The sequence below is a fragment of the Convolutriloba macropyga genome, chromosome 10 (assembly GCF_964194025.1).
Source record: "Convolutriloba macropyga chromosome 10, txConMacr16.3, whole genome shotgun sequence".
NCBI classification, from domain to species: Eukaryota; Metazoa; Xenacoelomorpha; order Acoela; family Convolutidae; genus Convolutriloba; species Convolutriloba macropyga.
The window spans coordinates 60,713,588-60,728,158 of NC_134477.1; the positions used below are offsets into that span (position 1 = coordinate 60,713,588).

Here is a 14,571-nt window from a genome sequence, read left to right on the forward strand (position 1 = left end):
CAGTATAGCTTTTAAAACCATTTTGTTAATTACTACTTAATATTTCATTAACTTTGATTGTAGCGACTACTTCTGCTTGCTCGGTTACCTTTCTAACAGAGTGTATTCGGATAGACCACCCAGTGATCTGGATCTGGATCTGTTTTGGGAGATGGTGGTACCACTTCTCCAGGACCTCAACTTGTTCTCATTCTCACTTCCCAGATCAAATGGTTAGTAGTGTGAACATTTCTTTATGTAAAAATTATTGGATCTTTTTTCCGTTTGTGCCCCCCCAGCTTAGTGGGTGCATATTATCTGCCCTCCCAGACGCACGTGCCATATTTTTAGATAATGATTTACTATGTAATGGCGCGTGCTGTCTAGCTTGGGGGCGCATAACGTACTGGGGGGCACAAACGGAAAAGATCCAAATTATTACATCAAATCACGGAATTGACTTTTTGTCCTTAATTGTTCAGACGATTATGTTGGTGACCCGGAGATGAGTTGCGGCTATCAAACCCAAACTTATGTCGTATTTGGACAGAGGAATGGGCTGTCACCTGAGGAATACCTGTTAAAGGTCTCTGAATTCACCGAAAACCACAAGAGACCCAATATTATTAAGGTATAATAATAATTCGGTGGCAAAAATTTTGCTGTTTAATAACACAAATTACAGCTGCTCTTTCCCTCAAATAGCGCCCTCCTGGTCTTTGTCGGGGAAAGACCCTAAACACAAAAAAGTGACTCAAAAAATAGCTGAAAATAAACACTTACTCTTAATTTTCTTTTAAGAGAATAGATTTAATTGGCTCAGTTTTGTTTTTATTCTTACTTTAGACGATTTCTGAAATTTTTTACACCCTGTTCCATCTGAGGTATGGTCTGATCACAAATCTGCTCATTCTGGACCAATAAGCGCCAAGTTTCTTTGGTCTAGACAATACCATTATACTAGATAATTTAAAAGCTCTCAAACGAAGTTTGTAGTAATTAAATTAGTCCTGTCGGTCTTTTTAATGCAATTTTTCACTTAACCGATTGTTCGCATGACTCATTTGACTTTTCGTCCTCAAAAACGGGATAAAAAGGTAGCCTCCAGCGGCCATTAAGCGTTTGTTTCAGCTATATCGCGCCCAGCGGCCACTCTGTTTCAGCAACTTATACTTATGGCGTGAAGGGCGGTTCTTACATGTTGAAGGCCCCCGTTGTTGCCCCCCATTATTGCCCCCCTCGCAGTTTTGCCCCCCACCACACTGTTGCCCGCCACCATCAGCACTCCTCAACCACCCCCCCCCCCCCCCCCTCCCCCGTGTCTAGCTACTGACGAGCAACCATTCGCTAAAAACAGCTTTTTGAAAATTCTTGTCATTTTTTGCATATTATCAGCCCTAGATGTCAAGCAGCCTCTTCTAGCGTTTAATAACAAGTTTCTGCGTTTTTTCTGTTGGTAATGGAATTGTTTCAACATTTTTAACATTACAATAATTAGCACTTTTTTGACAAAACGTGCAATTTTTTTAAAAATTTTTTGACATTCATTTTTCATTATTCAAGTCGTTGCAGACCGAGCGGCCAGAACACCTCCTTAAGGTATTGATAAAGGGTCATTGACAATTTTTTCGACCATGGAATAGTTTTCAATTTTTAATATCAGAAAATTTAGCAAATTCTTTGATAAAACTTGCAGTTTTTTTAAATGTTTTTTGAAATTTTTTGTCGGCCTCAAGAGCACAGGAAACTCCTCTAGGTTCGACAAAGGTTACAGTATAGCTTTTAGTGGTAATGGAAAGTTGTTCATGATTTTAACATCACGAATTGAAGCATTTTTTTTTTACAAATGAGAATCAATTTTTTCATTTTTTTGACAATAATTGTCATTATTCAGGTTTTTTTAGCCTGAGGGATCAGAAGCAAACCTCCGTTAGTGTTTGATAATAAGCTACCGGAAAACCTATTTTGGCCATGGATTAGTTTTCAACTTTTTACGATCACAAAATTTATTATTTTTCAAATAAATTTTGCAGTTTTTTCCAAGTTCTTTTAGTTTTTCGAACCTCATTTGTTTCTCTCGGTCTGCATCAGGGGTCCAGGGATCTCTTTCAATGTTTAACCCTAGCTTCTGTATATTTTCTAGAGTCAATTGAATGGCTATCAATATTTTACAGACTCCAGTTTTAGCAAAGAAATTTCTTTCAAATTTCCGGAAAGTTATTATTATTCAAGTTTATGGATCTTTATGAGCCAGTGAAAAATTTTTTAAGGCCTGAAATAGGGATACTGAAGATTCTCTTGAGACAATTGTTTTGAATATTTTTTACCTTGGAATTTAGCAAGATTTTTTTAAAAATTGCAATCGTTTTCAAAATTTTTGAATTTTTTTTATCCCTTTTCTGAGTTTAACCATCATTACTGGCCATCGAAACTTTTAAAGTCTTGCAGATGGGTTACTTGACAGAACACAAGAGACAGAACATTGTTTTGAGCTTTATCATCATTGTGAAATCACGATTTTTTTTTAATATTTGCACTTATTTTTTTGTTTTTTCTATTTGATTTAATTACTTTAAAGGCTAAAAAGAACTAAAAGTTGCAATATCCCGGCCTTACCCGGTTTCGAACCGCTCACCTCCTGCATGTAAGACTTGCAATTGTTAGCGGTGAAATTACATAATTTAGCGGTGGAATGTGATCATTTTTTGTAAGTTGTAGGCGTAAAATCGAACTAACAATTCCTCCCTTACTCCCCTTGACCGCCCTTAACTTACATCGTTTTACTCCCTTAAAGTTACCGCTAATCTTACATCTTTTAAGCGGTGAATTTATGTGATTTCAACAATAAGTAATGCGGTGAACTTATGTAATTTTACCGCATTCACCGCTTACCTCACATAATTTGGTCACTTTTTATGCGGTGAATTTAATTAATTTCACCGCTAAATTCAGCGGTGAAATTATGTTATTTCATCGCTACCCGGCGAGAATTTTTTTCACCGCAATCACCGCTTATCTTACAAATTTTCCGCATTCACTGCTTATCTTGAATGACGGTGACCCTCGACCCGGGTGATCATGATACTTGACAGATTGAATTACAGAATAAAAGTGACTATGATACAGTGCTGAAAAACGAACTGACCTCATTCCGGGCTGTCTTAGGTGTAAAACTAAACTTCAGTTCAATTGGTTTGATATTTTCCGTGTTTTTATGACGTCCCAGTTAACCTGGGCTTTGGTGATATTAACGTAAACTCTTTATCGTTAACTGCTGTTTTATTTATTTTTGAATTTGAACTTTGAACTTATTTTGAACTTTTTTAACTTAATTTAAAACCTCTGGGTTAAATGTTACCCATCAAACCTGACATAAATTTACAAATAATTTTTGTTATTATTTGAAATTTAAAATTTAAAGGCTGCATTATCTATCATATGTAAAATTGAGCTTTAGGCACGATTCAAACGGCATGCATGCTTCAATATAATCACGGCTGTCGGTTTTGGTCCCGGACCTTTGAAGAGGGCAGGAAGGATTCGTCACAACGCCTCTTATGCAATCAGTCTCCCCCACGAAAGAGCTGTCTACCTGTTTTCTTATGAACAAGTTCAATCTCGTTTGTCCTTCAAGTGGTTTAAAAGCACCGTTATTTGCAAAGACCAGCCATGGATTTGCGAAGAATTCATTTGAACCAATTATTTTGAATATTTGAAAATATTTTTTTTAAAAAAAGCGTTTTATAATTGAAAAATTCATTGAAAAGTTCCGAACCAAAAAATTTTCTGTAAGCGATTGGGCATTGCCTGCGAAAAGTTGAGCGAGGACCTGTTTTCAAATTTAAAACGGATGGACTTTTAGCTTATAATTGGGATATTATCCCTTCCCGGGTCGAGGTTTTGTGAACAAATAATGTAAGATTAGCGGTGAATAGCGGTGAAAAAAAAACTGTTTTCATCGCAATGCGCCCGCATCTTTTAGCGTTGAATGCGCTGAAAGCGTTGAATTTTTGTAAGAATTGCGTTGATTTTTGCGGTGAATTTTTTTTTCACAGCATTCACCGGATTTCTTACAAAAAAAGAACCTGCCGAACCACTTACCTCCCTGATGTCACCAACTTCTTATTCCACTGCGCCATCTCTCACTGAATGCAATAATATTTACTGTGAATTTAAGATAAGCGTTGAATTTAGCGGTGAATATCTGTAAGATTTGCAATTTTAGCGGTGAAAAATTTTTTTTCACCGCATTCGGCTAGTAGCGGTGAAAATTTTTTTCACCGCACTCTACTGGTAGCGGTGAATAATTTTTTTTCACCGCAGTCTACTGGTAGCGGTGAATAATTTTTTTCAGCGCATTCTGCTGGTAGCGGTGAAAAATTTTCTTTCACCGCTTAAGCGGTAGAAAAAAATTTTCAGGACATGAATAATTTTTTTTCATCGCATTCATCGCACTGAGCGCAAATCGTACACTTTTACTCAAATTCACTGCAAATCTTACATCTTTTATGTATGTATGTATATATGACACATATAGACTTGACGGATGCCAGAAATCCCCGTATAATTTAGTCCGAGAGCGGTTAAAATAGTATATCTCTTGCGCAATTTTTTGTTTGACTCCTTAATGGCACCAAAACGATATTTTACCTTTGTATAATTAGTTAAATTGGTTTTCTTCATCCGCAAAGAAATCAAGTTTATTTTTAATGAGCTCATCTTGGCATAACCTAATATAAGACAATATTAGAACCTAAGTCGTGTAACCAGACCTACTCTTATATTTAGAACACAATTTGCTATTATTATCGCTATTCAGGGTTTTCTGAACCATGACAAAGTGCTGCAGATGAATCAAGTCAGCAATTCCTGATCTAAAAAAAATTAGGACCAATATTGGCTGGCTCATATATGATTGTCTGCTGATCATACAAGCACAAAATTTTGTTTGGTTCTGTAAAATACTAAACTACAAAATTAAAACTGTTTAGTGTAAGTTTAATCATAAATCCCACGAATTAGGTTGGTATTAATAAATAAACAACTTAATTCAGACTTTCTTTAGTGGCTACTCAACATTTAATTTTGAAAAACAACCCCATGTTTATTCGATTACAAATTAATCACCGAAAGGTCACTTTCCTCCTGCTGTAAAAATCTACGAAGCTCAATGGATTCTTAAAAGCGTAAAAAAGTTTGGATTCTCGAGATTAAATCATTCATGTTTACAAAAATTTAGTCTCAAACAATGCACACAAATTCTACGTTTTTCAAAACTGCTCGTGAGATGTATCTGTGCTATCAGGACTTCCGATAAAATAAAATTCTAGATAGCATAAAATTCAAGATAACAAAATTTTTTTAACCTTCTCTGACGGTTTTAGTCAAGTATAAGACAGTTTGGATTATATTCGATTATTAGTATCAAATAAATAGTTAGACGATGTTTGATCCAAAATTAAATATTTAAAAAAGTTAATTTTACAAAATTTTTAATACAAATCAATAGTTAATAATTTATTCATCCAATTATTTAGAGAAAAACTACAAAACTAAATCATCTAATACAAGTATCCAAACAACTTTTCATCTATTTATATGCAGAAATAATATTTCTTAATTTATTTCTCCTCCAGTTTCTTGGTAAAGAGTCCTGACTTCAATCGCTTTTTTTTAGCTCGCGGCTCTTCAAGATTGCTTCAAAATAGTATTTGACGACTTTCGAACTCTTGACCTCTGCGTCTGGAGGGCGTGAAGCAGTTTTTTCTGTATACATCGCATAGCTGACCGGTAGGGCATCGCTCATTTTGCTCACATCCACTTGGTTTTTCAACCCGATCATCAAAGACGCATTCTCCTATCATACTGCAGTAGAGTTGCTTGTACTTATCACAATCTTTCGCTTCCTCACAGGCGTCCCCTTCTTTGCTGTTCATGTTATACCTTGTTCCTTGTCGCTTGTAAAACATGAAGGGGTCATAGCGTCTGTCGACTATGTATTCGGCGTTGATGAATACAACACAGATTGCAACGATAGCCAATTGTGTCAGCATTTTTTGGCAGTTTTTGGGTAATTGAGGGCTCACCTGAAAATCATAATCAATCATAATCATAATATATCAACTTATACAATTGGACCTTGAAGATTACTTTGAGGAGATTAATTTCAAAAGAAAAAAGCAATGATTTAATACATGGAACAGAGCTATACATTGGGTGATCTCCCTTTTTTCAGCTACACTTAAATTTGTCCTAATTTTTGTTAATTACTGAAAATAAATCAAATTATTCTACATAAAAGACCAGTTATCGCCAAGAATGTAATCAAATTTTTTGCTGCTTCGATTTCCTGTTCGGGTTAGAAGCAACCACGCATCCCAGACGATCTCCAGTGGTTATCTTGTAAGATCTTGCAAAATTTTGTCAAATAACATTTATCTGGCGAGATCTTGCAAGCATCATGCAAATAACGTTTATATTGCAAGATACAATATCCGGACGTATATTTGCATGAATCTATCATCCATTTATATATGTTAGACTTAGTAATTTTAGTTTTTTTCTTTTTTTTTGAGGCTAGAGCATAGGTGGCATCCTGTTCTCTAATTTTCAAAGAAGCTAAATAGGCCCATGCAGCGGCTAAGGCACGTTTCTGGGGCTTCTTGCAAGATAGGTATCTTGCAAGAGTTTTACAAGATGAATGGTTATCTTGCAGGACTGTTGCAAATCGGACATTTATCTTGCAATATTCGTCCAAAATGCAAGATAACCGTTCGATTTTGAATGGGGTAGTTGCAATTGTTTTTGTAAGTTGAACAAGATTTGAACATGCGCAGATTGTAAATTAAACTTTGATTTGAATGAAAATTGTCTTGTTGAGTTTTAACCTAGAGTTATTCCAATTTGAAGAGAGGAAACCTATTTCTAATTACTTATCTGCATGCCATTTTTTCGAAATTATTGTTAACCTTGTCTGTTTATTTAAAAGAAAAAACTCTGAAAGTCCGTTTGCGACAAAGCGTTTTGTATAATTAAATTTATGACATTTACACAAACAAAAATAACATGAACGATTCAGCAATAAAAAAGGAATAAACTAGGAAAATTCCTGGCATTGTCCTAATCATATTATTGAGATCTCAACAACTGATCCAATCTGGCGTCAACCACAAGCTAACGACAAATAATATTTAGTGCCAACTGTGAAAAAATTTGGCAATATAGAATCTGACAAAAAACAGCAGCTATTAGAAACTGCACACATTATCAGAAGTAGTCGACGGCCAGAAGTTGTCGATAAGTTCATTCATTGCGCTTTTTTGAGGAAGTTTGGAATTTGTTGGGATTTTTTTGTCAAATCAACAGTTGCTCAAAATTATTTTGAAAATTATTTGAAAAGAACTTGAAAATTATTTGTACAATTGCATAGCCAATATCATATTATCCAAATAAAAAGAGCTTACCAGAAAATCATATCTGCTCAATTTTTGATGTAAATTCAGTTATCGTCTAACTGGTATGAGGAACGGTATTTGTTTTTGACTAAATCTGTGTTGGTTTCTGTTATCAAATTGATAACTTTTGTTGTGGTACATAAATGAAAAAAAAACACAAAATTTTAAATGATGCATGAATAAAAAGGTAGAATTGAGTTACTTTGTAGATTGATGAATACTTTTCTTTGCTTACCGAACAGCTATTCAGGCCAGTTTATGTTCTAACACTTGATTTTTATTATAATCCAAAAACGAAAACTGTTTTTCCCCGAACAAGTGGAATTTTTTGAGGTTTTAATTGAGTTTCCCATGAAGTAAAACACAATTTAGCGAGGATACATGGGTTATTTTGGGATTGACAAAGATGTTCGCGGAGAATGGTGTTGGTTCACGGGAAAGGGCAGGTACAAGGGGGTTGTTCATGGGGAAAGAGGGCGATTAACGGGGAAAGGGTTGGTTCACGGGGATGAAGGATGGTTCATGTTCTAAAATTTTGGGCTCCTTAACTCCTAGTCTGCTTTCAATTTGATTCTTTTTAAGAGAACTTGACCGAATGAAGATATTGCCGCTTATTTTAAAACAACATGTCAAAAAAAGAATTCGACTGGAAATTAAATCTAAAGAAATTGATCCAAGTTTTATCTCTATGTGGCATGAACAAACTTTCCATGAAATTCGAAATCAGTTGCCTCAAGAAAAAAGCTAATGAAAATAATGTAATTACAATATTCAAAATATATTAAATGATTTCTGATAACTGGTAAAATAATATTTTTAAACGTTTAGCTATACTTATTTCAAGATTTATATACTTCAAAATTTGTTTCTTTATTTGTTCCTGTAACAAAAATAATTCATCACCGCAAAATGAAATTAATCTATTAGATCCAATTTTTAAATATTTTGAAAAAAAAGAATTGATTTTCATTTGTTTTTGTCAGTATTACAACCTTATATAACAATGAAAACGGCAATATTCAGCAAAAAATATTTACCTTCTAAATTTGATCCACAAAGAAAGACTTTCAGTAGCTTTTGTTAACCAGATTGAGATTTCTAAAAAAATGAATAAATTGAGTTGATTCTCCACTTTTATACCAATTGTTTATGAGGTCACATTAAGACAAAATGTCATTGATTTTCTTATTACAGGTTGTTCTCTCAATTGAGTAAAACCTTTTAAAGTCATTAGAAAACAAACTATTATCTTGTGACCTTTTAGTTCAAAATGAAAGAAGAAGTAGATTGGATTGTTCACCTTTCTTAACACGAACTTTCATGATTTTATTGTAATGCACAGGTATTGAATAAAACACCGTGGGTGTGGCCAATAACATCTTGCCATGGTTAAAAAGCGTAGTTGATGGTAAATACAAAAATATCTATAATATGTATAATTTTTCTCATATAATTCCCTCCAAGCTAAGTAAGATCTGTACGTATGAACTCGGTTATCTTTACTATTCAATGGACAATTATGTATCATCGTAAAATACTACTGCTTTAGAGGTTTGTTAATTAATTCAACGCCTTTTTAATAAGCGTAGTTTTGACCTATACCATTTGAAAGTGAATCTAAGATCATTCGTGCTGCGAACTTTGCAAAACTTTTAAAGCGAAGCTGACGAACTTTTAGGAACTATGAACAAAAATAATCTGAACCGTTCTTGAGTTTATCTGTTCTTACATAAGTGGGCATTGAGAAACATGACAAAATATAGACAAGTCCATCGAGTTGTCAGTTTATACTGAAAAACAGGCAATATTGGCGGGCTTCAAATTTTACACGGACAAAAATCAACGTGTTATTATACAAAGTCAAAGTTCGTTTTCCATATTCTCTGTAATATCGAGTTTAAATTCGGAATATAGAGGCCAGGGAAACTCAAAAACAAAAACAATGGAAACCTGTTTTAGTAGAAATCGAGAAGTTTGGTGAGAAAACATGGATAACATTTCAGATCAATGAATTTTTGTTGACAATTTTTTAATGTACATTATGTTTTCCAGAAAACAACAATTCAGAAGAGACTTGAAGTAGTTTAGAATAGAATTTGAATTGTGATGTCGGTTGAAACAACGCTAATCAATTAGTATTGGGGTTTTATTAATAGTTAAGCGACTGCTATAAAAGAAGAACACAAACAATTCTCATGGGAGATTTCAATCTTTCCGAAAGAATTGTGTAGCGGTAGAAATACTGGATGTACTCCTCCAAACAATCAGAGACTGAGAAGACACTATTCTCTTTTATATAGCAGTAACTCCACTGACTGTAGTCAGTTATTAGAGTAGTTGCACGATGTGTATACCTCTGAATCCGATGTTGACTCTTTTATACATCGTTATAATTGAAGTATACCTTCAGTGTTTTACAGAGTTGGTTAGTATGAGAGATATAGGTAAGCCTACTTCGCGAGCAGAAATAAGTAGCCCTAGCTCTTTATATCTTAAGGCTGTAAAAAGAGCCCAATTTGGGTCTGCCCTAATTATAAACGCAAAAATAGATACCAAACTCAATTGTTTTGATCAAAAAACAAATATCTTTTAATGCAAATTAAAATTAAATAATCAAAAGACGCTGTGATGTCAAACCTCACATAGTCTCTAATTGACAATTTGAGGTTTGATATCTCACTTACAGCTCTTATTCAACATATTTTAATTCGGTCTCATCGCGTTGTCTTTTTATATCACAAGTAAACATGTTCAAAGTTCCAAAAAGCATTTTCAAAAATCTTTCACATGAAAGAATAGGGCTTCTACTAATTATACTATCAATGGCCAAGTTTCACTAGAATGATATATGTGTAGTTACGGCTCTTGATGCCCACAAGTTGGAAAGTTGTTGGTAACGTGAGTGATACCTGCCGCACCAACCGGTTGTTACGATACTCGAATCATTTGCGCTCAATTTCTCTATGTTGAAAGGCAATTTACTTGATCACTTGGGCTGATGCTTGTGCATATATGATTTCAGAGACATGTCTTGTACGACCACCCTGGTTGAGATTACAGATTATCTTGGTTAAGATTCTAAACCTTTGGCACAGTTCTCTTGTTCCAGATTTAGGCACATATATTTCTTGCATGGTAATTCTCCTGAAAATTTCATGCTGGTGTGATACAGATTTGTCGGATTAAAAGCTTCAGCTTTCACGCAATTTAGACTTATTGGCATGCAAGTAAGTTTGCGTATTCAGGAGTTGTAAAAGTCTTCATGTAAGCGTCCAAATGAAAAAAAAACATTTTGGCTTCGTCCAGATCTTTGGGGTTTCATGAACTTTCGAGCACACCTGTTCAGAACAGAAATAGGAAAGAATGATAGGCTGGTTGGGTCTAAATTTAGTCTAGAGAAAATGAACTGAGTTATATTTTGATCAACACAAATTAGGCAGAATTGGAATTTTAAAGAATTTTAATGTACATTATGTTTTCCAGAAAACAACATTTCAGAAGAGATTTGAATTAGTTTAGAATAGAATTTGAATTGTGATGTGGGTTGAAATAACGCTAATCAATTAGTATTTGGGGTTTTATTAATAGTTAAGCAACTGCTATAAAAGAAGAAAACAAACAATTCTCATGAGAGATTTCAATCTTTCCGAAAGAATTGTGTAGCGGTAGAAATACTGGATGTACTCCTCCAAACAATCAGAGACTGAGAAGACACTATTCTCTTTTATATAGCAGTAACTCCACTGGCTGTAGTCAGTTTATTAGAGTAGTTCCACGATGTGTATACCTCTGACTCCGGTGTTGACTCTTTTATACATCGTTATAATTGAAGTATACCTTCAGTGTTTTACAGAGTTGGTTAGTATGAGAGATATAGGTAAGCCTACTTCGCGCGCAGAAATAAGTAGCCCTAGTTCTTTATATCTTAAGGCTGTAAATGAGCACATTTTGGGTCTGCCCTAATTATAAACGCAAAAATAGATACCAGACTCAATTGTTTTGATCAAAAAACAAATATCTTTTAATGCAAATTAAAATTAAATAATCAAAAGACGCTGTGATGTCAAACATCACATAGTCTCTAATTGACAATTTGAGGTTTGATATCTCACTTACAACTCTTATTCAACATATTTTAATTCGGTCTCATCGCGTTGTCTTTTTATATCACAAGTAAACATGTTCAAAGTTCCAAAAAGCATTTTCAAAAATCTTTCACATGAAAGAATAGGGCTTCTACTAATTATGCTATCAATGGCCAAGTTTCATTCGAAAGATTTATGTGTAGTTACAGCTCTTGATGCCCACAAGTTGGAAAGTTGTTGGTAACGTGAGTGATACCTGCCGCACCAACCGGTTGTTACGATACTCGAATCATTTGAGCTCAATTTCTCTATGTTGAAAGGCAATTTACTTGATCACGTGGGCTGATGCTCGTGCAGATATGATTTCAGAGACATATCTAGTACGACCACCCTGGTTGAGATTACAGATTATCCTGGTTAAGATTCTAAACCTTTGGCACAGTTCTCTTGTTCCAGATTTAGGCACATATATTTCTTGCATAGCAATTCTCCTGAAAATTTCATGCTGGTGTGATAGAGATTTGTCGGATTAAAACCTCCAGCTTTCACACATTTTTTACTTATTGGAATGCAAGTAAGTTTGCGTATTCAGGAGTTGTAAAAGTCTTGATGTAAGCGTCCAAATGAAAAAAAAAACATTTCGGCTTCGTCCAGATCTTTGGGTTTTCATGAACTTTCGAGCACACATGTTCAGAACAGAAATAGGAAAGAATGATAGGCTGGTTGGGTCTAAATTTAGTCTAGCGAAAATGAACTGAGTTATATTTTGATCAACACAAATTAGGCAGAATTGGGATTTTAAAGAATTTTAATGTACATTATGTTTTCCAGAAAACAACATTTCAGAAGAGACTTGAATTAGTTTAGAATAGAAATTGAATTGTGATGTGGGTTGAAATAACGCTAATCAATTAGTATTGGGGTTTTATTAATAGTTAAGCGACTGCTATAAAAGAAGAAAACGAACATTTCTCATGAGAGATTTCAATCTTTCCGAAAGAATTGTGTAGCGGTAGAAATACTGGATGTACTCCTCCAAACAATCAGAGACTGAGAAGACACTATTCTCTTTTATATAGCAGTAACTCCACTGGCTGTAGTCAGTTTATTAGAGTAGTTGCACGATGTGTATACCTCTGACTCCGATGTTGACTCTTTTATACATCGTTATAATTGAAGTATACCTTCAGTGTTTTACAGAGTTGGTTAGTATGAGAGATATAGGTAAGCCTACTTCGCGCGCAGAAATAAGTAGCCCTAGCTCTTTATATCTTAAGGCTGTAAAAGGAGCCCATTTTGGGTCTGCCCTAATTATAAACGCAAAAATAGATACCAAACTCAATTGTTTTGATCAAAAAACAAATATCTATTAATGCAAATTAAAATTAAATAATCAAAAGACGCTGTGATGTCAAACCTCACATAGTCTCTAATTGACAATTTGAGGTTTGATATCTCACTTACAGCTCTTATTCAACATATTTTAATTCGGTCTCATCGCGTTGTCTTTTTATATCACAAGTAAACATGTTCAAAGTTCCAAAATCATTTTCAAAAACCTTTCTCATGAAAGAATAGGGCTTCTACTAATTATGCTATCAATGGCCAAGTTTCATTCGAAAGATTTATGTGTAGTTACAGCTCTTGATGCCCACAAGTTGGAAAGTTGTTGATAACGTGAGTGATACCTGCCGCACCAACCGGTTGTTACGATACTCGAATCATTTGAGCTCAATTTCTCTATGTTGAAAGGCAATTTACTTGATCACGTGGGCTGATGCTCGTGCAGATATGATTTCAGAGACATATCTTGTACGACCACCCTGGTTGAGATTACAGATTATCCTGGTTAAGATTCTAAACCTTTGGCACAGTTCTCTTGTTCCGGGTTTAGGCACATATATTTCTTGCATAATAATTCTCCTGAAAATTTCATGCTGGTGTGATAGAGATTTGTCGGATTAAAACCTCCAGCTTTCACACATTTTTTACTTATTGGCATGGAAGTAAGTTTGCGTATTCAGGAGTTTTAAAAGTCTTGATGTAAGCGTCCAAATGAAAAAAAAACATTTCGGCTTCGTCCAGATCTTTGGGTTTTCATGAACTTTCGAGCACACATGTTCAGAACAGAAATAGGAAAGAATGATAGGCTGGTTGGGTCTAAATTTAGTCTAGCAAAATTGAACTGAGATATATTGTGATCAACACAAATTAGGCAGAATTGGGATTTTAAAGAATGATGAACTATCAAAATCGTTTAAGACGACTACGACTACCCTGGTTGAGATTCCAGAACCGAGCGAAATCTGACCAGACCAAAACCATATTTGTCCCTCTGAGCAGTCTCGCCAGACCAAAATGACCTCTGATGATGAGCTCGTAGGATTAAAGAATACCTGCAATCTTTCTGCGACCGTAGCTGTCTGTGATCAGCGAATGCAAAAAAACGAGGCTTCAAATCAGAGCAACCCTAGGGTGCAACCCCAGGGTTGAGGGTTTTTTGAAAAAGGAATGGAAGAGTTCAGGAGAAAAGCAAGGAAAAATTTTTCACCGTAAAGCGCTTCCGTCTGCGAGCGATTAATGCTATTAAATCAAAAAATTTTTGTTGGATAGCTATTGTTAGCTTTGAATTGTTGTAAAGTTTCTGTTTTTTTTTCTGTAAAAATTTCATTTTTCCGCATTCAGCGTAAGTCTTATGGGAAAACTGTAGCGTACAGGGTTTCAAACATCTCACTTCCTGCATGTTGGTCACATCTCTTTCCATTGCCCCATATGTCACGTACTTCCAATATATTTTCTCTATCTTTTTTATGTTAAAGCAAATTAGACTCACTCTATTTATGGAAACTCTTTACGTTGAATTTTTGCCAGATTTGTGGCATTCAGCATTCGGCAGTAATTTTTCGTAAGACTAACAATTTTTAGCTGTAACTTTTCTAAAATTTCATTGCTAAAGCGGTGAAAACGAATTTGACTGCTACAAACGGGAAGCGTTTGAATTGGAAATTTCAACGCTAAAAATCGTAATTCTTAAAAAATATTTTCAAATAGGT

At 34.7% G+C, this 14,571-nt stretch overlaps 1 long non-coding RNA gene across 1 annotated transcript; it reads right to left on the minus strand.

The window, feature by feature from the left end:
- Positions 1 to 5,174: 5,174 nt before the first annotated feature.
- LOC142348784 (uncharacterized) lies at positions 5,175 to 8,626 on the minus strand. Its single transcript, XR_012760775.1, has 2 exons — positions 8,471 to 8,626; positions 5,175 to 6,065 (listed from the first exon to the last, which is right to left on the minus strand). It is a non-coding gene; the product is annotated as an uncharacterized LOC142348784 (long non-coding RNA).
- Positions 8,627 to 14,571: the final 5,945 nt, after the last annotated feature.